Source organism: Pan troglodytes, chromosome 5, assembly GCF_028858775.2.
Source record: "Pan troglodytes isolate AG18354 chromosome 5, NHGRI_mPanTro3-v2.0_pri, whole genome shotgun sequence".
Taxonomy (NCBI): Eukaryota; Metazoa; Chordata; class Mammalia; order Primates; family Hominidae; genus Pan; species Pan troglodytes.
Window position 1 is genome coordinate 92,445,111 of NC_072403.2, and position 25,486 is coordinate 92,470,596.

The 25,486-nt window shown below is 36.4% G+C and overlaps 1 protein-coding gene across 4 annotated transcripts in view; it reads left to right on the forward strand.

The window, feature by feature from the left end:
• Nucleotides 1-25,486, forward strand: part of BCKDHB (branched chain keto acid dehydrogenase E1 subunit beta) — a 360,230-nt gene that overhangs the window by 319,914 nt on the left and 14,830 nt on the right. For 2 of the 4 annotated variants that reach the window (XR_010158080.1, XR_010158079.1), the window contains exon 11: nt 17,070-17,178. The exons of the other annotated variants lie outside the window; for them this stretch is intronic. The gene's annotated coding sequence lies outside the window, so the exon portion shown is untranslated. The remainder of the gene's footprint in view (nt 1-17,069; nt 17,179-25,486) is intronic. 4 annotated transcript variants of the gene reach the window in all.

The following is a 25,486-nucleotide window of genomic DNA, read 5'->3' on the forward strand; positions in this document are numbered from 1 at the left end:
TGTTTTTCTGTTTTCCTTTGCTCTTACCTTTATTATTGTCTTCTTCTCTTTTATTTGGGTTTAACTTGCATTCTCCTTCTAGCATATTAAGGTGGAAGCTTAGATCATTGATTCAGAACTTCTTTTCTAATATAATCATACAATGCTATAAATTTTCCTGTAAGCACTGCTTTAGCTGCCTCCCATAAATGTTAATATTATGTATCTTCATTTCCATTAAGTTAAAAATGCTTGTAAAATTTCCATGTGATGTCTTCTTTGACCCATGGGTTATTTGGAAGCAGCTTTTTAAATTTCTAAAGATGTGGGGATTAAAAAATATCTTTCTGTTATTAATTTCCAGTTTAATTATCTTGTGGTCAGAGAACACACTTTATACAAATTTAATCTTTAAAAAATGTACTGAGACATGTTTATGGCCCAGAATATAGTTTATTTTGTAAATGCTAAGTGTTTACCTGAAAAATTGTGTATTCTACTGTTGTGTGAGAAAGTATACTATAAATATCTGTTAGATTAAGTTAGTTGATAGTGTTGTCCACATCTTGTATAACCTATTGATTTTCTGTATGATCATTCTACCATCAGTTGCTGAGAGAAAACTTCTAAAATCTTTAAACTATAATTTTGGATTTTTATATTTCTTTTCTCAGTTCCATTAATATTTGCTTCATATACTTTAGAATTCTAATGTATTTGTATATTTATTAGATATGCAAACATTTAGGATTACATTCTCTAGATGAATAAATACCTTTATGATTATAAAATGTCCATCTTTATTCCCGGTAACATTTTTCATTCATTCTAAAAATCACCTTCATCTGAAATTAATATAGCTATTTTAGCTTTCTTCTGCTTAGGCCTAAATGGTATATTTTACTTTGTTCTTTCACTTTTAAGGTTTATTAGTGCTAATTCTTGGATTTGTTTTTTGTTTTTTAATGGCTGTTTTAAGGTTTGGAGTACCCATATTCAACTTACTCTAGTCTATCTTCCAACAATAATACTATAACACTTCATATATAGTGTAAGAATATTATAGTAGTGTATTTTCATTTTCCCCATTCCAACCTTTTTGCTATTATAGTCATACATTTTACTTGTACGTGTTATAAACCCCAAGATACATTGCTATTATTTTTGCTTGAACAATTATATTTTAAAGAAATTGGCAAATGAGAAAAATAATTTTAAAAGACTTTACATTTATCCACATGTTTACTCTTTGCAGCATTTTTCATTCTTTCCTATAGATTTTAGTTTCTAATTTTCATTCTGCCTGAATATTTCCTTTAATATTTCTTTTTGTGCCTGACTGATGACAATAAATTCTTTTCAGCTTTTAATTTTTGTTCTTTTGGTCTGAAAATATCTTTATTAAATCTTCATTTGCTAAGATAATTTTACATACTATAGAATTCTAGGCTTACAATTTTCTTCAAATCTTTGAAGATGTTATACCACTGTGTTCTGCTTGCCTACTTCTTGACAAAAAGTCTGCAGTTGTTCATATCTTTTTCCCTTTGTACATAATGTGTTTTCCCCTTCCTCTGGCTGATTTATTTTTATTTTTTATTATACTTTAAGTTCTGGGATACACGTGCAGAATGTGCAGTTTTTGTTAGATAGGTATACACGTGCCAGGGTGGTTTGCTGCACCATCACCTACATTAGGTATTTCTCCTAACGCTATCCCTCCCCTAACCCCCCACCCCCTCACAGGCCTTGGTGTGTGATGTTCCCCTCCCTGTGTCCATGTGTTCTCATTGTTCAACTCCCACTTATGAGTGAGAACATGCGGTGTTTGGTTTTCTGTTCTTGTATTAGTTTGCTGAGAATGATGGTTACCAGCTTTAACCATGTCCCTGCAAAGGACATGAATTCATCCTTTTCTATGGCTGCATAGTATTCCTTGGTGTATATGTACCACATTTTCTTAATCCAGTCTATCACTGATGGACATTTGGGTTGGTTCCAAGACTTGCTATTCTGAATAGTGTTGCAGTAAACATACGTGTGCATGTGTCCTTATAGTAGCATGATTTATAATCCTTGGGGTATATATCTAGTAATGGGATCGCTGGGTCAAATGGTATTTCTAGTTCTTGATCCTTGAGGAGTTGCCATGCTGTCTTCCACAATGGTTGAACTAATTTACACTCCCACCAACAGTGTGAAAGTGTTCCTATTTCTCCACATCCTCTCCAGCATCTGTTGTTTCCTGACTTTTTAATGAACACCATTCTAAGTGGTGTGAAATGGTATCTCATTGTGATTTTGATTAGCATTTCTCTAATGACCAGTGATGATGAGCATTTTTTCATGTTTGTTGGCTGCATAAATGTCTTCTTTTGAGAAGGGTCTATTCATATCTTCTGCCCACTTTTTGATGGGGTTGTTTGTTTTTTTTTCTTGTAAATTTGTTTAAGTTCTTTGTAGATTCTGGATATTAGCCCTTTGTCAGATGGACAGATTGCGCAAATTTTCTCCCATGCTGTGGGTTGCCTGTTCACTCTGATGATAGTTTCTTTTGCTGTGCAGAAGCTCATTAGTTCAATTAGATCCCATTTGTCAATTTTGGCTTTTGTTGCCATTGGTTTTGGTGTTTTAGACATGAAGTCTTTGCCCATGCCTATGTCCTGAATGGTATTGCCTATGTTTTCTTCTAGGGTTTTTATGGTTTTACATCTTACATTTAAGTAGTTAATCCATCTTGAGATAATTTTTGTATAAGGTGTAAGGGAGGGGTCCAGTTTCAGTTTTCTGTATATGGCTAGCCAGTTTACCCAACACCACTTATTAAGTAGGGAATCCTTTCCCCGTTGCTTGTTTGTGTCAGGTTTGTCAAAGATCAGATGGTTGTAGATGTGTGGTGTTATTTCTGAGGCTTCTGTTCAGTTCTGTTGGTCTATATATCTGTTTTGGTACCAATACCATGCTGTTTTTGTTACTGTAGACTTGTAGTATAGTTTGAATTCAGGTAGCATGATGCCTCCAGCTTTGTTCTTTTTGCTTAAGATTGTCTTGGCTATGCGAGCTGTTTTTTTGGTTCCATATGAAATTTATAATAGTTTTTTCCAATTCTGTGAAGAAAGTCAATGGTAGCTTGATTGGAATAGCATTGAATCTATAAACTACTTTGGGCAGTATGGCCATTTTCACAATATTGATTCTTCCTATCCATGAGCATGGAATGCTTTTCCATTTGTTTGTGTCCTCTCTTATTTCCTTAAGCAGTGGTTTGTAGTTCTCCTTGAAGAGGTCCTTCACATCCCTTGTAAGTTGGATTCCTAGGTATTTTATTCTCTTAGCGGCAATTGTGAATGGGAGCTCACTCATGACTTGGCTCTCTGTTTGTCTGTTATTGGTGTATAGGAATGCTTGTGATTTTTGCACATTGATTTTGTATCCTGAAACGTTGCTGAAGTTGCTTATCAGCTTAAGGAGATTTTGGGCTGAGTGGTGGGGAAATATATGATCATGTCATCTACAAACAGAGACAATTTGACTTCCTCTTTTCCTATTTGAATACCCTTTATTTCTTTCTCTTACCTGATTGCCCTGGCCAGAACTTCCAGTACTATGTTGAATAGGATTGTTGAGAGAGGGCATCCTTGTCTCGTGCCGGTTTTCAAAGGGAATGCTTCCAGTTTTTACCCATTCGGTATGCTATTGGCTGTGGGTTTGTCATAAATAGCTCTTACTATTTTGAGATACGTTCCAACGATACCTAGTTTATTGAGAGTTTTTAGCATGAAGGGCTGTTGAATTTTGTCAAAGGCCTTTTCTGCATCTGTTGAGATAATCATGTGGTTTTTGTCATTTGTTTTGTTTACACGATAGATTACGGTTATTGATTTGCATATGTTGAACCAGCCTTGCGTCCCAGGTATGAAGCTGACTTGATCATGGTGGATAAGCTTTTTGATCTGCTGCGGGGTTCAGTTTCCCAGTATTTTATTGAGGATTTCTGCGTTGATGTTCATTAGGGATATTGGCCTAAAATTTTCTTTTTTGTTGTGTGTCTGCCAGGCTTGGTATCAGGATGATGCTGGCTTCAGAAAATGAGTTATGGAGGATTTGCTTTTTTTATGTTGTTTGGAATAGTTTCAGAAGGAATGGTACCAACTCCTCTTTGTACCTCTGGTAGAATTCAGCTGTGAATCCTTCTGGTCCTGGACTTTTTTTGGTTGGTATGCTATTAATTACTGCCTCAATTTCAGGACTTGTTATTGGTCTATTCAGGGATTCAATTTTCCATTTCTTCTAGATTTTCTAGTTTATTTGTGTAGAGGTGTTTATTGTATTCTGTGATGGTAGTTTGTATTGCTGTGGGATCAGCAGTGATATCCCCTTTATCATTTTTTATTGCATCATTTGATTCTTCTCCCTTTTCTTCTTTATGAGTCTTGCTAGCAGTCTATCTATTTTGTTGATCTTTTCCAAAAACCATCTCCTAGATTCATTTATTATTTGAAGGGTTTTTCGTGTCTCTATCTCCTTCAATTCTGCTCTGATCTTAGTTATTTCTTGTCTTCTGCTAGCTTTAGAATTTGTTTGCTCTTGCTCTGCTAGTTCTTTCAATTTTGGTGTTAGGGTGTAGATTTTATATCTTTCCTGTCTTCTCTTGTGGGCTTCTAGTGCTATAAATTTCCCTATACACTCTGCTTTAAATGTGGCCCAGAGATTCTGGTCCGTTGTGTCTTTGTTCTCATTAGTTTCAAATAACATCTTTATTTCTGCCTTCATTTCATTATTTACCCAGTAGTCATTCAGGAGCAGGTTGTTCAGTTTCCATATAGTTGTGTGGTTTTGAGGGAGTTTCTTAATCCTGAGTTCTAATTTGATTGCACTGTGGACTGAGAGACTGTTTATTATTATTTCAGTTCTTTTGCATTTGCTGAGGAGTGTTTTACTTCCAATTATGTGGTCAATTTTAGAATAAGTGCAATAAGTTGCTGAGAAGAATGTATATTCTGTTGATTTGGGGTGGAGAGTTCTGTAGATGTCTATTAGGCCTGCTTGGTCCAGAGCTGAGTCCAAGTCCTGAATATCCTTGTTAATTTTCTGTCTCATTGATCTGTCTAATATTGCCAGAGGGGTGTTAAAGTCTCCAACCATTATTGTGTGGGAGTCTAAGTCTCTTTGTAGGTCTCTAAGAACTTGCTTTATGAATCTGGCTGCTCCTGTATTGGGTGCATGTATATTTAGGAAAGTTACCTCTTCTTGTTAAATTGCTCCCTTTACCATTATGTAATGCCCTTCTTTGTCTCTCTTGATGTTTGTTGGTTTAAAGTCTGTTTCATCAGAGATTAGGATTGCAATTCCTGCTTTTTTTCTGCTTTCCATTTGCTTGGTAAATATTACTCCATCCCTTTATTTTGAGCCTATGTGCATCTTTGCAGGTGAGATGTGTCTCTTGAATACAGCACACTGATGGGTCTTGACTCTATCCAATTTGCCAGTCTGTGTCTTTTAATTGGGACATTTTGTCCATTTACATTTAAGATTAATCTATTGTCCTATCCATGTTTAGTGCTTCCTTCAGGAGCTCTTGTAAGGCAGGACTGATGGTGACAAAATCTCTCAGCATTTGCTTGTCTGTAAAGGATTTTATTTCTCCTTCACTTATGAAGCTTAGTTTGGCTTGATATGAAATTCTGGGTTGAAAATTCTATTCTTTAAGAATGTTGAATATTGGCCCCCATGCTCTTCTGGCTTGCAGGGTTTCTGCAGAGAGATCCACTGTTAGTCTGATGGGCTTCCCTTTGTGGGTAACCTGACCTTTCTCTCTGGCTGCCCTTAATATTTTTTCCTTCATTTCAATCCTGGTGAATCTGATGATTATGTGTCTTGGGGTTGCTCTTCTTGAGGAGTATCTTTGTGGTGTTCTCTGTATTTCCTGAATTTGAATGTTGGCCTGCCTTGCTAGGTTGGGGAAGTTCTCCTGGATAATATCCTGAAGAATGTTTTCCAACTTGGTTACATTCTGCCCATCAATTTCAGGTACACCAACCAAATGTAGATTTGGTCTTTTCACATAGTCCCATATTTCTTGGAGGCTTTGCTCATTCCTTTTTATTCTTTTTTCTCTAATCTTGTCTTCTTGCTTTATTTCATTAAGTTGGTCTTCAATCACTGATATCCTTTCTTCTGCTTGTTCGATTTGGCTACTGATACTTGCGTATGCTTCACGAAGTTCTCATGCTGTGTTTTTCAGCTCCATCAGGTCATTTATGTTCTCTAAACTGGTTATTCTAGTTAGCAATTGGTCTAACCTTTTTTCAAGGTTCTTCTTTTCTTTGCATTGGGTTAGAACATGCTCCTTTAGCTTGGAGGAGTTTGTTATTACCCACCTTCTGAAGCCTACTTCTGTCAATTCATCCAACTCATTCTCAGTCCAGTTTTGTTTCCTTGCTGGTGAGGAGTTGTGATCCTTTGGAGGAGAAGAGGCGTTCTGGTTTTTGGAATTTTTAGCCGTTTTGCTCTGGTTTCTTCCCATCTTTGTGGATTTATCTACCTTTCATCTTCGATGTTAGTGACCTATGGATGGGGACTCTGAGTGGATGTGCTCTTCCTTTCTGTTTGTTAGTTTTCTTTCTAACAGTTAGCCCCTCTGCTGTAGGTCTGCTGGAGTTTGCTGGAGGTCCACTCCAGACCCTGTTTGCCTGGGTATCACCAGTGGAGGCTGCAGAACAGCAAAGACTGCTTCCTGTTCTTTCCTCTGGAATCTTCGTCTCAGAGGGGCACCTGCCAGATGCCAGCCAGAGCTCTCCTGTATGAGGTGTCTGTTGGCCCATACTGGGAGATTCCTCCCAGTCAGGATACAAGGGGGTCAGGGACCTACTTGAGGAGGCAGTCTGAACCTTAGCAGAGGTTGAACGCTGTGCTAGGAGGTCCTCTGCTCTTTTCAGAGCTGTCAGGCAGGGACGTATAAGTCTGCTGAATCTGTGTCCACAGCCACCCCTTCCCCCAGGTGCTCTGTCCCACGGAGATGGGGGTTTTATTTTTAAGTCCCCAACTGGGGCTGCTGCCTTTTTTTCAGAGATGCCCTGCCCAGAGAGGAGAAATCTGGCAGTCTGGCCTCAGAGGCCTTGCTGAGCTGCCGTTGGCTCCACCCAGTTCAAACTTCCCAAGGGGCTTTGTTTATACTGTAAGGGGAAAACCGCCTACTTGAGCCTCAGCAATGGCAGACACCCCTCCCCGCGCCAAGCTCAAGTGTCCCAGGTTGATCTCAGACTGCTGCTGTGCTGGCAGTGAGAATTTCAAGCCAGTGGATCTTAGTTTGCTGTGCTCTGTGGGGGTGGGACCCATTGAACCAGACTACTCGGTTCCCTGGCTTCAGCCCCCTTTCCAGGGGAGTGAAGGGTTCTGTCTCATTGGCATTCGAGGAGTCACTGGTGTATGGAAAAAAAAAAGAACTCCTGAAGCTAGTTCGATGTCTGTCCTCTGGCTGATTTTAAGATTTTTTTAAAAACACTGATTTTCAGTACTTTGTGTGTGATGCATGGTTGTGCAATTTTCTTTCTGTTTGTTTTGATTTGGAATCATTATGTTTTTTGAATCTTTGGGTTTGTAGGCTTTATCATATTTGGAAATTTTTTTGGCCATTATTTCTTTAAATATTTTGTGTCTTTCTCTTAACTTTTCACTTCTGTGACTCCAGTTGGACAAATGCTTGACCACTTAATATTGTTTCACAGGTCACTGATACTCTGCTGTTTATTTGGGAGGCATCTTTTTAGTTAGTTAATTGTTCTACTCTTTTGAGCTCACTTTGGATAGTTTATATATGTATATATGTCAACTGTTTTGGGTTAACAATTTTTTTTTCTGCCATTATATTCTGCCATTATATTCATACATAATCACACTTGATATATTTTATTAAATTTCAAATATTGCTTTTCTTCATCTCGTTTGAGCCATTTTGATTTTTTATATCTTCCATTTCTCTCTATATCATTTAATATTTTTCTGCTTCTTAAAAACATACAACAGATTATGAGTATTATTTTAATAATAGTTTTCAGTCTACAAAGTAGACTGAAATAATACTCTACAAAGTAGAGTATTATTTTAATAATACTCATAATACTGTTTTAATGTACCTGTCTGCTAATTTTATCACCTCTGTCCTATGTAGGTCTATTTCTTTTTATTGATTTTTCTGTTTATTAATTAAATATTTTCCTGGGTTTTGCATGATGGTAATTTTTCATAGGATGTTAGATATTGTGAATTTTTTTATTAAATACTGTTTTTTATTTCATTAAAGGTTGTTAAATTTTGTTTTGATGTCTAATTAATTTACTTGAAACCAGTTTAATCCCTTTGTAGAATTCTTTTTCAGCTTTCTTAGGGCTTTGTTTTCAACAGAAGCTGCTTGTCTTGAGCTAATTTCATTCTGCTACTAAGGCAGTACCTTCGGGAACTCTACCCAATTTCCTATATATTATGAAATCTCTCTACTCTGGCTGGTGGAAATATGTTCATGCCCAGCTCTATTTGAGCTCCATGACTTGTTCAGCCTACTGCTTTTCAGGGATTATTTCCCTGGCTTTGGGCAGTTTCCTTTTATGCAGTCATAGATCTGTGATCAGCCAGAAACTCAATGGTATTTTTCCATAGATCTTTGGAGTTTTTTTCTTTGTGCAGCTTCTCTTCTTCAGCACTCTTTTCTGCAAATTCTTGCTATCTTGGCTTTCTTTAATTCTAATCTCGAACTTAGGAAGACTGCCAGGCTCTGTTTGGATTTCTCCAATTAGCTTTGTAGACTGAAAACTATTTCTAGGCAGCAAACTGGAGCAATTGTAGAGTTTATCTCATTTATTTATCTATCCCTATCCTAGGGATCATGGTCCTGTGCTGTCTGTTAGCCAATGTCTTAAAACAATTACGTCACATGAACCTCTATCATGGGCAGCAACAGGAGTCTACAGCTGGGCACAATTTGATTTTACTGAAATTTGTCATGTTATTTGTTAACTCTTATTTGTTGTTTAAATTTATATTTAGGAGCCAATGTAAAGTAATGGGAAAGAATCAGGACATGGAGACAGACAATCCAGGACCAAATCATAGCTCTATCTATATATGTACTAATTAAATCATTCAATTCATTCATAACTTTATTATTTTATTTTATAATGTTTATTGAATGTCTACTTTGTTCTAGTCACTGTGCAACATTCTAGTCTTAGTTTGTCATGTATAAAATAGGGAGAAATAACACTACTTCATTGTGGTAGATTGTGAAAATTACCACAAATTATTCCACTTTTTTTCAAGATCTTGCAATGCAAACTTGCAGCCTCTTCCATTAAGACATAAAGTTCATTTCTTCACTCATTAAATCTGGGCTGACACTGTGACTCATTTTGGTATATATACTGCAGCTGAAGTGAAACGTGTGTGAGTTCTGAACCTAGGTCATAAGAGACTTTTCAGCCAGGCACAGTGGCTCATGCCTGTAATCCCAGCACTTTGGAAGGCCGAGGTGGGTGGATCACGAGGTCCAGAGTTCGAGACCAGCCTGACCAACGTGGTAAAAACCCGTCTCTACTAAAAATACAAAAGATTAGCTGGCTGTAGTGGCACATGCCTGTAATCCCAGCTGCTCAGGAGGCTGAGGTGGGAGAATCGCTTGAAGCCAGGAGGCGGAGGTTGACATTGTGAGAAAAAACTACAACATCTCTCAGGCCCAGCGCTTGATGTTAAATGAAAATTAAAAGAAGTTATAGTTTTTATTCTCTCAAATCTATTGTCTGTTGGCAAGATCCTATTTTATATGCCCAAAACCTTTGTTTGTTATATGCCCAAAAACTTTGTTTGTATTCTTTCTGAAAAATTCTTTTTTTTTTTTTTTTTTGGCGAAGTCTCGCTCTGCCGCCCAGGCTGGAGTGGAGTGCAGTGGCGCGATCTTGGCTCACTGCAAGCTCTGCCCCCCGGGTTCACGCCATTCTCCCGTCTCAGCCTCCGGAGTAGCTGGGACTACAGGCGCCCGCCACCACACCTGGCTAATTTTGCTTTTGTATTTTTAGTAGAGATGGGGTTTCACCGTGTTAGCCAGGATGGTCTCCATCTCCTGACCTCGTGATCCACCCGCCTTGGCCTCCCACTTGGCCCGGCCAAAATTCTTATTTTCAAAATATTATCCTGTTATAATCTCATGTTTTTACCCTATGGCATTTACCCATGTATTTAAGCATGTTAGATGCATGTACTGTTGTTTTTACTTCACCTGTCCCTTTCCATGTTTAGAAATCATCCTAGACATTCCTAAAAACGGTTTAAGTGTCACCTCCTCTGTGAAACCACTGCGAACTTAGAGGAATTTTTAAGCCTTTTCTTTGTGATTCCAAGGCATTTTGATAGTATTACTTATAGTGCTTTTCATATTATAAATATTTGATTAATACTCTTTCCCTTTTGAAGAAGATCTACAGTTTATTTCACTTCTTTCCGTAAATCCATGTAGAGATCCATGATTATATGTTGAATATATGCCTGACAGCATGATTGCTTTTTCTAAGAATATGTTTTCCTTTTAAGTACTGGTACATTCCAAACTACAGGTTGATTGTCACTACTCAACTGAATGCTTTGGGAGAACAGAATCATTCACGCCAAGCACTGATATTTTCCAAATTAGTCTGTGGAATAATCACTAGGTATAAGCTTTATTTTAGTTTTTTAGAATTGTTTTAATATACTCACCCATAATATTATTAGATGAGAAAAAGAAGATTTAGGCATTATTTTAATTAACTTAGTGTTTAAGACTATTTAAAATAGTATTTAATTTAATATAACTGATTATGAATTTCCAAACTTTTGAATTCTGCTCTCAGAAGTGTTCATCTTATAGACTTCCCAGAATAAAATCTTTAAAACCACCACAAAGTTCAGTAAAGAAAAAAAAATTCTTACATGGTTAAAACAATAGTTTAAGATATAATTACACTTTAACTTTTATTTCTGGAAAACAATCTTCAGAGCATTATCATTCATCTTAAGATTACTCATATATGCATTCTTTGAAAATCTAACATCTTAACATGTATCCGCTGCCTTTTTTTTGCAAAGAGCCTCATTTTTCAAAAGTCACAATTAGAGGGCTTGCCAGCTTTTTAACCTTGTGTTGGCTTCAATTCTCTTTGGAACAATAATCTCCCAGCCATAGTTACTACTTTCATCCTAGAAGCTCTCACTCATCCCATGAGGCTTTCTTCGTTATTCCCAAGTTTACCAACAGGGAAGCTGCAGTGTTCTCACAAAAAAAGTCCAAAAGTTGCTTAAAGAGTATAAGTAATATTTTCTATTTTTATTTAAATTTCTTTCTGATCCAGAGCCTTCCTTTTAGATTAAGACTAATTTCTTTGATGCTCATGGTTTTCAGATGATAAATCCGACAGCAACATTAGCATCTGACACTCTTAAAAAGCTCCTATGGTGCATAAATTTTCCTCAAACACTCTAAATATTTTGTGGTTCTTAATGTTATGCTATATTTGAGTCAAGGAGTCATGGGATATATTTAAAAATCCAAATGACAGAGAAGTATATTGAATTGAAAAGTGATAGTTCTGCTGTACGTTCCAATCTATGCTGCAAATCCCCTTTTCCTTGCCAGAGATAACCTTGGTGCACTGTCTTCCTATGCCTGTCCTGTGTATCTCACAGATGTATTTATTCATGTGGATGTCGCTTATTACACACTGGATAATAGAAAGGATGAAACTCTTTATATCTGGGTCAACATCTGGCTTCCATTATATGTTGGATACTGAAGAAAATGAAGGAATACAAAGGCAAATTGCACTATTATCTCAGCCTCGGTTTCTTTCTCAGATCACATACACACTAGGAAACACAGTGCATACACACAGGCAGTTGTACTTAAATGATGTCATAATTTGCACACTGTTCTGCAACGTATTTTTGTTCTTACTACATCCTAGTTATTTTCTCATATCAGAACATTCCTCATCTTTCTTAACAAGGATCTCATAGCATAGATTTTTCATAATTTATGTATCCATCACTGTATTGATAGGTGTTTACATTGCTTCTATTTTTTCTATTACAAAAATGTATTTGAAATTCATGTATTTTTACATGCATGTTTTTACATGTGTACAAATATTTCTGTAAGACAGATTTCACTAAGTAGAACCAAAAAGTGATACAATTTTTTGTTTTCAAAAGATACCACTAAATAACTCCAAAAAGACCACAACAATTACATTTCACACTATGAAATTCCAAGATTCCTCATACCCTCATCAGCACTTGATAGTAAATGAGAAATATTTATATTACATATAAATGAAAAAAATTAAAATATACACTCGTGTTTCTAGCTCCAATTAGAGAAGTAACATTTTCAAAGCCTATTTGCTACTGAAAATTTAAAAGCACACATGAACTTTAACATAACAAACACATATCATTTTCTGATTAAATGGGGTTACAACTGTGTTTGTTGTATTTGAGGATGAGCTCCTGTAACAAAAAGGATCCAAAATACAGTGGCTTAACAAATGCAGAAATGAGTGTCTTTCTTGTGTAACAGAGTGGAAGTAAATAGCTCAGATGGGTGGGACAGATCAGCTATATGCAGTCATTCAGAGATAGATTCCTGCAACCTAATTGCTCCCTCATCCTCTGGGATACAAATGAAGCTGGACCCCTGCCACATACAGAAAACGTCTTAATGAGTTTTGCTGAATGTTTTAATTTCCAGACCCAGACACATCACTTCTGCTCACATTCTATTAACCAGAACTTGTCCATCTAACTGCTAGAGAGGCTGAGAAATACAACCTAGTTCAGAGGTTTCGACTCAATCACAATTTTATTTTCATGGCAAAAGGGAAGAACAGATTTTGGTGGAACTCAGTCTCATTTACTACTGCCCCCAATGTCATAGTAATATTCAAATAACTGAACTAAATAAAAAAGATGGCATTTCATAAAGGCAAATCCAGGAGGAGATAGAAATTGACATATTCAAAAGGCAATGTTTATATATATGAGCTTTAAATTACATAGAAATTTTCTTCCAATAATATTTTTTAAAGTGTTTACAACTATTTCGTCCATCCTAGGTCATCTGAAGTAACTAAGCATTTCTTCTTATCTGTGGAAATATTCTATAAATATTGCAATGACTTAAAACGAAGTTCCCAAGATACCTCAAATTGTCATATCTCCTTCAGTTTGTATTAGTTTCATCTCATTACTTTAATCCTGGGCTACTTTTTAAAGGGCTAAACAAAAACAAATTTGTAACTACTTAACATTTTGAAAGTATACACAAGTAAGCCTAAGAAGAATTTAATGTCTAGAAATAAAATTCACCAAATGTATGCTCTATAGCAGGGGAAATCAATTCTAAAACTGGGCCTGGGATAGAGAATAGAGGAGGCCAAAACTCTCTCTAGTTAGACTTAAGTCTGTACTAGAAGACATGCCTAACTCCTGTCTTGCTGGCACAATGAACACATTTAACTAAAGGCATACAACAAAGCCATTATTGTTTTCTGGAAGATGATAAGACCAACAGAATAGTATAATGCCTTTTTTGGCACTGAGAGATGAAGTCAGAGAACTTTGGCAACTCAAAAGGAGCAATAAAATGGCCATGTGAAAAGGACACTTTAGAAACACAGTAATGACAGAAATATAAGATGCATAAATGTGATCAAGATTTACTGGTAGAGATGTGCTTCTGAGGTGCCGTCACTCTCTGCCACACCTGGCAGCAGGATGTTAGATGAGATGGGAGCCCACAATTAAATACCAATAAAGGTAACTTCAGGACTTCAGCCTGTGGCCTGCTTCATTCTGACCTCATAAAGAAGGTAGTCTGTGAAATGTATGCATGAGCCAAGGACTGTGTAAAAGGTAATACAATGACTAAGTACTCAACAAAAAAACAGAGAGGAGCAGGTAGTTTATGACTAACTTTACCAGATGGCTTCCTTAAGCACAGTCATAAATAATAAGTGAATGTCACATAAAAAGAATCACAGGAAGAGAGTGGCTGGACAGCTTCTTTACCATATGCCTTTTGCAAGATCCCTGATGGATTTAAATTCTATTGGTTTTTTAGAGAAGTTGTTCATACCTCAATCCTGTGCCGTTCTTAGATTACACTGATCAGTCTCTTCTCTGCTCATAAACACCCCACACGCCCATGTTTGCTAACTAAAGATGTAATTTACTTCTGTTTTTAGCTTGGTACATTTTTTTTTTTTTTTCTGAACGTGTGTCTCTACAACTCCCTTTCACTTATCATTGTTCTGTTTTCAGTTGAGTCACTCAGTCATCGCTAAGGACTCATTAGCTGGTTAATGAGAAGCACTGTATAGAGAGAAAACTGTGCGCCTGCCAACTGCCTGCCGAAGGACCTGGGCTTTAATTTTCTTGCCATTTCAATCCCAATCTTTCTTTAGGAGACTGATGATAAGGTTCAGAGTGGACTGTTTGTTTGATGGCTTTCTAATATGGAGGCAGTTCCAAGAGAGCCAGGATTAAATTGGCCAACTTCATGCACATGTGTGACCCAACCCAAATTACAGTCCAGGTGGCTGGTGGTGAAAGCCAAATCATTAACCTACAGTGACACCTGTTCATCTGACACACCTTTCCTGAACTCAAAAGGTCTATTTCTTTTGAAATATTTATGGCTCTGAAACTAAAGGTCATTCCATTCTTGTCTTTAACTTCACATGATGGTTAAAACAGACACTTAAAATAATAAAATCACCTTTAAAGGCAGAGAAGAAACATACAAAGAAGTGTCCTTTCTGTCAGGACAGAAAGAAAATAAAATGTGCATATAGCATCCTGAAAGAAAAATCTTAACCCAATTTTAAGTGGGAGTTTTATTCAAATATCCAAATGACAGTTTCTATGGCACATCTTCAATTTGTTCATAGTAACCAAATTGAACATATTAACTTATTCTGTTATGTGTATGTATGTCCTTTTAGCTGCCAAACTCTGGAGAGCTCAAAACAAGTGTGCAAGCAAAACTGAAAGAGGTTAATATCACAAGAGAATCTGCCACTTATAAAGGTCTTCTCTGTGTTGATTCTCAGAGATGTGTTAATGGTCAATTTAATAAAAATAATTTAGTAATTTTTTGCCTGATACTTTAGATTTAATTTTTTAATTAAAATAACATATAATAAACAGACAAAGATTTTGTCATTTTAGATAAAGTTAGTAACTTTGGCTTTGGTTTTCCTTCTGGTTCCTCAGTGCTTTTTTGCAGTGTTTACCTATCTGTGGTCTCATGTCTTTCCCATTACTTCATTGAAATTGCTATCATCATGTTTGTTATTAAATTCAAGTGACATTTCTCATTTCTTAACCTATTTGACCTCTTATTTATCCAGCCAAAAAATATATACCAAATAGCTACTAAGTGCCAGGCACTGCATTTAGATGATAGGAATAAATGCTGAAGTAGACATATAAAGTCCCTACAGTTGTGGCATTTACAGTGGAATAGGAGAGCTTAATATTAAACAGTTACATAAACAATTATTCAATTACAATATGATTAATGATACAAAGAACAAATATAGCGTGCAATAAGAGCATATAAATGAAAAATATAATTTAGTTGGATATGTCAGGGAAATGTCCCTGAGAAAAAGACAGCTAACCTTAATATTAAAACTTATTTACTAAAAAATAAGTGTGCAAAACTGTATAGTTAACTTATCTTCAATTCGGTCAATCTAAAACATCAACTAAATAATGTATTCACAGATATACCACACAATGACAGTTAGTGTTCGTAATGATAATCTTGGATGAGAAAAGAGCCTACAGGGTCTTTTAGATCATCACAGTTAAATTATACTTGGCTAATATAGTTTGAATATTTAGTACAATTTCATGTTCAAAACTTCTGAAACACTTTTATTCACATGTAGACCATATAATACTTATATTATAGTAGACCATCCTATTTCACAATCAAATTATACAACAGTATACTCAATTATCGTATCAGTTTTTTGTTTCTTTAATAGTTGCTAATATATGTGTATAGTTGTGAACATACCTGTATATATGTATGTGATATGTATATATATCAACTGTATAGTTAAAACACCATATGTATAGAAGAGACCATCTGACTAGTATTTAAGCTTAGCCATGAGAATGGAATTTGGAAGATGAAGAATGTGACCTGGAGGAAAGAAGAAAATGATTACAGAGGGGCATTTGAGAGTGAGAGGATAGAGAAGAGAGAAAGAGGTTGAGGAAAGAAGATATCAGAGTCCCCTCACTGCCCTCCCCATTAACACACTCAAGGCTAAGCTAGTGAGGGGAGAGTATCTTTGGGATACTGGACAAAATATGGAATTCCAAGAACCAGGAAGCTTTTGTCTTATTCTAAAAGGACATAACTTGCAGGCTGTCTCCAGATCAATTGAGTGGTAGATCCATATTACAAATAAACATGATAGCAGAGTGTGATTAGGCAGAAGAAGGTGCATCTCAGCACCTCCTTCTGTGTAATGTGGAAATGAGCAGCTATTGTAGTGGGAATGAGCAACTCCACAGTAAAGGCATTAGGCTGTGCCATCTGGGCAGTGGATGACACAGATATCAGTGTGTGGCTGGGGTCTGAAGCCTGTTCAGTGTCAAGATGAGCCTAAGTCATCCAGAAAGGCTGATGAAGTCAGCAAAAGTCAGCCAGACAAAGGGCACTGTCAAGGCCATCATATGGATCTAAGCATCCCTTTTCCCACCTCCTCAAGAGCACCAAGAAAGACACAAACATCCATTGCCAATTTCCTTCTCCTTGCCAGTAGGGAGGCTGAAAAAAAAAACACATACTCTCTTTCTATTAATATATCTTCCTTATAGAGTAGGATGGATATTTGGCTAAGTATTGATCAATAAGATAAAGTGGAATTTGCTGGGTGGCAGGCGGGGGTCCTTTGTGTAATAATTTTGTGTCTTGATAAGGTAGGAATATGGCTGGGACCATCCCTGACTCTCTTTTTTCCTTGAATGTGAACACATGAGTGAAGCATACATCCATTGTCCATGGAGCAAGAAACATGAGGATGAAAAGCCAATATGTTAAGGACATGAAGTGAAAAGTGGGAAGAGCTTCTTATTCATGTTATCACTGAGCAGGTAAGTTAACAGTAACAGCTGCTTATATTTGGATTTTTTTGGTAATGCAAAACAAACTCTTATTTGTTTAGGTCACTAAGCAAGTTTTCTATATTTTAGCCTTTTACTTTTTCACCACAAATTTCATTTATTTATTTATATATTTTTTAACTGTAGGGATGGGGTCTCATCATGTTGCCCAGGCTAGTTTCAAACTCCCGGCTTAAGGAATCCTCCTGCTGCATCCTCCCAAAATGCTGGGATTACAGGCTATTCACCACAAACTGCATTGAGTGTCCATGTGATAGTTAATGTGAGTTTATTGAGGGTCCATCTAACAGATAGTTGTATAAGATCCCATATGTTCAGATATCTGAAAGATGAACGTGTCTACTGGAGTCATCTAAGCCAAGACTTAGTTACATAAGACTGATTGAACCAAGTTTAAAATTTAAAACTTATTTTTCCCCTCTATCTAGTATTAGAAGTCAAAGTAAAGAAATTACATATTTCACTACTCTCTAGATTATGATATGGGTAAATTGGTGACCTAATTACAAAATCTTTAAAAGCTACAATTTTTAGTTAGCTAGAAAATAGTGTTTTTGTGGGGAGAGGAGTTGAAATGGAGGAAAATGATTTCAGGAAGGTTAAGTGGCAGCCAGATTGTGAAGAAACTTGTATGCCAGGATTTAAAAACGGACTTTGACTTGTAGATGTTTGGAAGTCACGGAAGAGTTTAAAATAGGAGATTAATATAAAATTAATATTTAAGAAAATTGCTTTGGAATCTATGGGGAAGGAAGAATGGAAGAGAAATAGAAAGATAAAAATGAAACTTTTAAGAGGCTAATGTAAACATGTTATGCCATGCCAGGAATATAATTCTTGATACTTATTAAAAGAATTTAACCTGTAGTTCTGGTTTGCCTAACATTATCAACATAATAATAGCAGACACAGATGACAAAAAATAAAGATTTAAGTCTATTTAAAATGATTTTAATATAGTCAAAGTATTTTCTAATAACTCATCTCTTATATTAGTCAAAAGCACGCAACTGTTAAATTCGTGTGAAATTGCATATAGTGTCTTCATCCCAGTAGGTGCACAATAACTGCTTACTGACTGATGAGCTGAATTGAATTCAACAACGTATTACTAAATGCCTACTGCATATGTGCATTTACAAACAATTTTTAAAATGTCTTGCATATAGATATGGCCACCATAATACCTAGTTTTTCTGAGAGTAAATAATATCTTCAAATTTTGTGTTTTATTATTTACATAAACACAGTTATACTTGTCAAATCATGTCTCAATTTTTGTTTCAGAAATGTTAGTGCATATTCTTATGTTGGAATATAACCTAACAAATATGAACAATTATTAACACTACGTACATTTTTCTTTCCTTCCTGATACAGAATTTTTTAAGAGAATGAGATGGACTCAAATTCTCAAGGTTGTGGCTGTCTATAGAAATGAATTGCCTAAAACAATCTTTTGAGTCTTCTAAACTGTAAGGTACATTTGAAAGTATTATCCATCCTTAGTATGAGGCAAACACTTCCCTGCCTCTTGTGTATATCTACCTTGGCACTAAAAATGATTCTTATCCTGTTTGGCTCTATCTTTCTGACTGGGCTACAGTGTTCACCCCTTTGCCTGGCATATCCCATTGACTTTGCAGTTAGTAGGACAAGGAACTCTTGTGCTTTCAGTATACAGGACTGAAGAAATTTTGTACTCATTTTTTATCCTCTATGTGCCAAGGTTAAATATTTAACTACCTGTACATCATCAAAAAATATATCAAACCATTGCTTCAGATAGATCTGGGTTTGTTTTTGCTATCAGTTTTCTTTTCTAAAGGAAAAGACCCACAAGGATTCACTTACAAGCCAGGGTAAGACTGTTGGTGAGTGCTGGTTCCCACAGCTGAGTGAGACTCAATTGAAAGAAGCCAGGAAGAATGACTTACAAGGCAGAGGTCAGGAGAACTAATCACAACTGTAAATATATCTGTATCTATAATTATTTTAAGGATATTTCAACACTCCATAGTATGCATAACCTGGTGTGGCTGATTTTAAGGAGAATATACCTAAAGTATCATAAGATGCAGAGACTTGTAGCAGACACATCTTAATAGCAGAGACTATAGAATGAGCCTTGAACCTACCCCTACCTGCTCCTGGCAACATTTAGAGATGTCGAGAGGAGGTCCACAAAATGAAACATATTAATATTTCATTTTCCTTTGACAAAATATACTCTTTAAAATTTTATACACATTCATTTTATTATTCCCCCAGCAAACCTGCCATGTTAAACTGTTATGTTTAACTGTTAGGACCTAGTAGGTGCACATAAGTGAATAAATAAATACCATAGGTCATCTCTGTGCTGGATTATTCAAGGGAGCAAAGGTCTGGAAAATCAAATGCTCAGGAGAATGTTCAGGAAACAGGGAGCAGTACAACACAGCTGATGTGTAAGGTATACAGAGAGCCAAGGAATGAGATTTGTTTGGAAAAATGGATTATGTAAAATTTCATTGGCTATAGGCCTTATTGGCTGTAATTACAACAAAAAGCTAAGGTGCTCTAGGAGTGAAAATAATTTCCGGAATTAGTGGCATGATAAGTGATTGTCAAATCCAGTGTAAGTTAAAGGATCACTATCCATAGAGATTAAAGCAGTTTAGATGGATCATTAGTTATACAACTGCCAGAGAAGTTGACTTAACTGCTCAGCTTTGAAACTGTGTATGCATGAGAGTGGTTAGTTCTACAGCCAGGCACGTGGGCATTGTCTGATGTAGTGGGATAATTGGACTGCTACAGCACATCCCTTCTTCAGAAGGTTCAGAACACATTTTACATGGTTTCACATGTTTATAAAGCTGCATGTTGGCACAAAGACAGCAGACCTGCTCCACTTAGGAGAACTGCTCAGTCCAATAGTCAGGACTCAGCTGGGCCCTTGGAGCATGGAGCATGAACTCGGTAATGAGGGGCAGCCCGCCCAGTCTCAGAAGGCCCATCACCTCCTACTCCAGGAATAAGCAGGTACAGAGTGGGAGGAAGGGGCAAGTGTAAGAGTTAAAGAAAGAGGAAAGAAACACGAAAAGTGGTTCAACAGTCAAAGACAGGTTTATTTTGGAGAATAAACCTCAGAGGGGCTTCTGGACAATTTTTTTTTTTTTTTTTTTTTTTTTTTGGTCAGGAGCATTCTCTCTTACAGGCTAAGAGTATTTAGGGGATCTGGGTGGGAAAATTTATCACAGGCTTGGAATGTTTCTGTGTGGAAGTGAAGTTTATTGCATGGTTGGAATGTCTGTGGTCGAGGAGGGGTTTATCTTATGGTTGGAATGTTTCTGGTTGGAGATGTCATTTGTGCTTTATAGTCAAGCTGACCTTAGACATTAGGCTGATGCCCTCTGGATTTAGGCAGTTTTTAGGCAGTTTTTAATCAAGGTGAACTTTAAAATGGCAGTGCTTGTCCAAGATGGCAATGCTCCTGCTCTATCAGCAAGAGTGATGAAGCTTGGGACCTTGGGCGAGGATAATTTTAAGTGCTAAATAATAAAAACTAGTTTTTTTCTCGGTGTGATGAACTGTGTAGTACAGTTGAAAGTCCAATCCAGAATCATCTTCCTGGCCTTTTTGTGCCACCATTTTCTTATCTGCCAAATGAGGGCAATAATTCCTGCCCTATTATATACTGTTACTGTGAGGATCAGATGCATGATGTATGTGAAAGAAGTGGATACTATTTATTTTATTTTTTGCTACCTTTTTTTGTATTTTGCCTTTTTAAAAACAGCTTTGAGTATACAAGCATGCAATAAATGCAATAATGCATGATAAGCATGCAATAAACTGTACATGTTAGAGGTGTACAATTTGAAATTCTTGACAAATATATACAGTTATATATATACAGTTTATATATACTATTTATATATATATATAACCACAATGTAGATATATACACATTATAGTTAACAAAGCATCACCACAATTAAGATAATGAGCATATTCATCATGTCCCTAAATTTCTTATGCCTAGCTCTCCTACCTAACCCTTTCGTCCCAAGGAATCCATGGATTACTTTCTGTCACATTGGATTATCTTACATTTTCTAGAATTTGTGTAAATAGAATTATACACTATGTATTCTTTTTTGGGAGTGGGGGATGTCTGACTTCTTTTGCTCAGCCATAAATAGATGCCATTTATTAAACATCTTCAGTGTAACAAGAACTGGACTAGGCACTCTCTGTTCAATACCTCATTTAACCCTCTCAGGCAAGTATTGTCATGCCATTTTATAGACATGGAAACAAGTTTGGTGAGTTAAAATAACTTGTTCATTTATTTATTCATTTAACACATTTGTTTTGAACCCTTACTATGTGCCAAACATGGTAATAGATGGATAGTAAAAATAAATAAACATAGAAGTAAAATTAATAAAAATAAGACAAAAATAGATCATATCATGGTAGGTACTATGCAGAGAGTTAAATGGAGGTGCTGGGATTATGTGACTGGGTGGTATATCTGAAGAGATACCTTTAAGTAGATGACTGAGTGGTACAGACACACCAGCATCAAGCCAGGAAGGAAGGATGATAGCAAAGTCCCTGCGACTGGAAGACTTTGGTATGTTGGAGAAATGCAATTTAGGCTAGTGTAGCTGGAATGATGTGGACACAGGAAAAGTGGTGGAAGATGAAGTAAGGCAGGGACCAGATCTTATAAACCAGAGATAGGTTTTAGGTTTTTTATACTGAGTGAAGCCTTTGAAAGATTTTTAAGAAGGAAGTGACATTGTCTGATTAAGTTTTTGGTTGCTATGTGAAGAATATATTTTAGGGAAGAGGAGAGAAAGCAAGGGGACCAATCAGGAGGTTGCTCAGTACATCAGGAGAGAGCTAACGGTGGTTGGGGCCAGGATGGCAATGACAGAGATAGAGCAAATTGGAAGGATCCAAGACTCAGGTAGGAGGTGAGGGTCAACAGAATCACTTGTGGGACAAGGGGGAAAAAAGGATAATTCACAGATAATTTTTTATTGTATTAATAAATTTATATCCTGTAAAAATTTCAACACACACAAAAGTGGAAGAAATAAAATGAATCCCAAATATCTTTCATCATATTGAATAATTATCAACATGTTTCTGTATTTGCTTCACCTATCACATCTGTCTGTGCTGAAGTATTTTAAAGAGATATCCTTGATGCCATGAAATTTCACACCAAAATACACAGGGCTGAAAAACTACCTATTGGGTACTATGCTCGTTACCTGCATGATGGGATCATTTGTACCCCAAACCTCAATGTCATGCAAAATACCCATGTAACAAACCTGCACATGTACCCCCTGAATTTAAAATAAAAGTGGAAACTAGGAAACAAAATGTGAGAACATTTTCTTTCATACTTGCAACCTGATTATTATTCCTAACAAATCAGTAGTAATTTCTTGTATCAATTAGTACCTAATCCTCAGATTTCCCCAGTTATCACAGAAAAATGCCTTTCTAATGTTTGCTTGAATCAGGATCCCATAATCAATACTTTGCATTTGACTGTTAAGTTGCTTCAGATTCTTTTAATCTAGAACAGATTCCTCCTCTCTTTCTTTTTCCCATGCTATGTGCTGGTTGAAGAAACGAAATTGATTTTACTATAGAATGCCCTAAATTTTGAAGACAGATGATTACTTCCTAACTTGTAAACAAGTTTGGTGAGGTTAAAATAACTTGTTATTCATTTGTTCATTTAATACATTTGTGTTGAAAACCTAGTATGTTCCAAACGTGATAATAGACTGGGAGAAAGGAGTGTTGGCTAATCAGTACAAGGCCTTGTGCTGTTGGAGCTTATATTCCACAGAGAACATGGATAATAAAAATAAATTCTCAAGTAAGTAAAAATAAATAAGAATAGTAATTAATACATAAAAATGAGGCAAGGTTATGTCGAGGAGACATTAACTTGTTCTCTATTCTCCATATTTCCTATAAATTTAAAGTTAGATCTAAAGACTTGATTAGACTCAAGTTAATCTTTTCTGACAAAAATCCTTTATAGATGTTGTGTGAACTTCAAATTACATCATATCGAGGGTCATCATGTCTGGTTGTCCCACTCTTAGAGATGGTGATGTGGACAGCCTGATCTTCCAGTGTCAAGATGTATTTCCCCTTTTATAACTAGCCATTAATCCATATGATCATATGACAATAATGTTCTGTCATCAACAAGTTCTATTTGTTTTTTACTAAAAAACAGTTCATAGAGTTCATATTGAAATATTTAAGCATTTAGCTTTTTTTTCTTCTTTTTTTTTTAACGTTAGTTTCCAATAGGAAGTAGCTGCCAGAGCAATCTCAATGGTGACTAATGAGTTTATTTTTGGATTTCCTTTTTGTGGAATATTATAATGAACTCATGGACTTTCATAGGATATTATATTCAAATAATTGCAGTCAATAGTCTTCTTGGTCCCAAGTTGGTTAACAGGGTTCTGAGTGGAGTATGAAGAAAAAATGGCCTCTGATAGAGCTGCAGAGGAAAAAGTGCTATTGGGAGGGTGTTTTATGTTTGTCAAGATGAAGCAGCTCATAAAGAGACAGGTCTACTTGATGCCAAAGCTCATGCTTCCATTACTCCCAGCCCTTCCTAAAATGAAGTGTAAAAGTAGAAGTACTTTCAAAAATAAGAATATTGCTTTTTAGTGATATCCTGCTTTGAGTGTATTAATCAGCTTTTCTTTTCTTTACTTTTTTTCTTAGAAAGAAACATTTAATGGGGGCTTATGAACAGAAGCTATGTCTGTGTCTTGGCCAGTAGTGAGACAAGATCGTGGATCCTAGCGCCATTACCCACCAGACCCCAGATTATATACTTTAGGGGAGGGGCGCTTGTGCTTCAGAGGAAGGGGATAGGAATTTGCATTTAAGGGCAAGAGTTTTGGTATATAGGTGCTCTTACACAAAGGACAATAGATGAACTAGAAATCTCAGAGGCACTCCCGTAATTTGGGTTAATCAGAAGCCAATATGGCGGATTAGCACCCAAGTTGAAATTTTTTTGGTCTTCACACTTCACCCTTCTAATCCAGCTGTTACAATCTCATGCACCTTCCTCTTCCATGATGGTCCCTGAGCTTTTAGGAACGGTGTTTAATATGTTGTAGCTTTAGCAGCAACACACTGGCAATGAAAAACAACAGGCCCAGTGGGATTCCAAACGGGGTAGATTCACAAGCTTTTGAATCATCTCTAGTCTTCAGAATACAATGACTTCCATTTTCTCAGAAAAAGTAAAACAATGAGATACATAACATTAATAATTTAAATAGTAGAAATATAATGCACACAAATATTACAGTCAAAAGAGAATTTGTATGCCACAACAATAATAAAAATAATCTATTCCATAAGAAGTCAACTAAAGGCGTCATGAGGAAAAATAAAACCTGGTTATTTTTTAGAGACTTCTTGTAGCCAGGAAATAATTCAGGATTAGCCCAAATTGTAGGCAAATAACAAAAATTCAAAACAATGCTCAGGGCTAGAAACTAAAGTTTTCTTTCCCCAGTTTCCTCATTTCTACCAAGAATAAATCATAGTAGGACCAATTTATTTGCAAAATAAATTTTGGTCTCATTATATTTGGCCTGGTTATTTGCATAAAGCGTATAAAAAGTGGTGATCAGCGTTATAGGCTCTTTTTAAATTGGTTTTACTGGAACTTTTATAAGGAATTTCTAATTCAACTTTTTAAAAGCTTTGAGGCCAGAAGCCAAGCCAAGCATTCACCATTAGACTGTGCTTGTAATATCTATACAAATTTTGCTCTTCTTGAGGTCCCAAAATATCTTGAGGTTTCTGGGCCCACTAGAAAGTGGCATTCTTGGCTGGGCAAAGAGGCTGTAACCCCAGCACTTTGGGAGGCCTAGGCGGGTGGACCACTTGAGGCCGAGAGTTCGAAACCAGCCTGGCCAACATGGCAAAACCCATTTCTACTAAAAAATACAAAAATTAGTTGGGCATGGTGGCAGGTGCCTGTAATCCCAGCTACTGAGGCATGAGAATCGCTTCAACCTGGGAAGTGGAGGTTGCAATGAGCGGAGATCACACCACTATACTCCAGCCTGGGTGACAGAGTGAGACTCTGTCTCAAAAAAAAAAAAAAAAAAAAAAAAAGTGACATTATTTATCACAGTATCACAGGTCAGAAACCTTGTAAGGAAACCATTTAGACGAGGTCCTGGGCCAGTCTTTTCAAGGGGCTTTT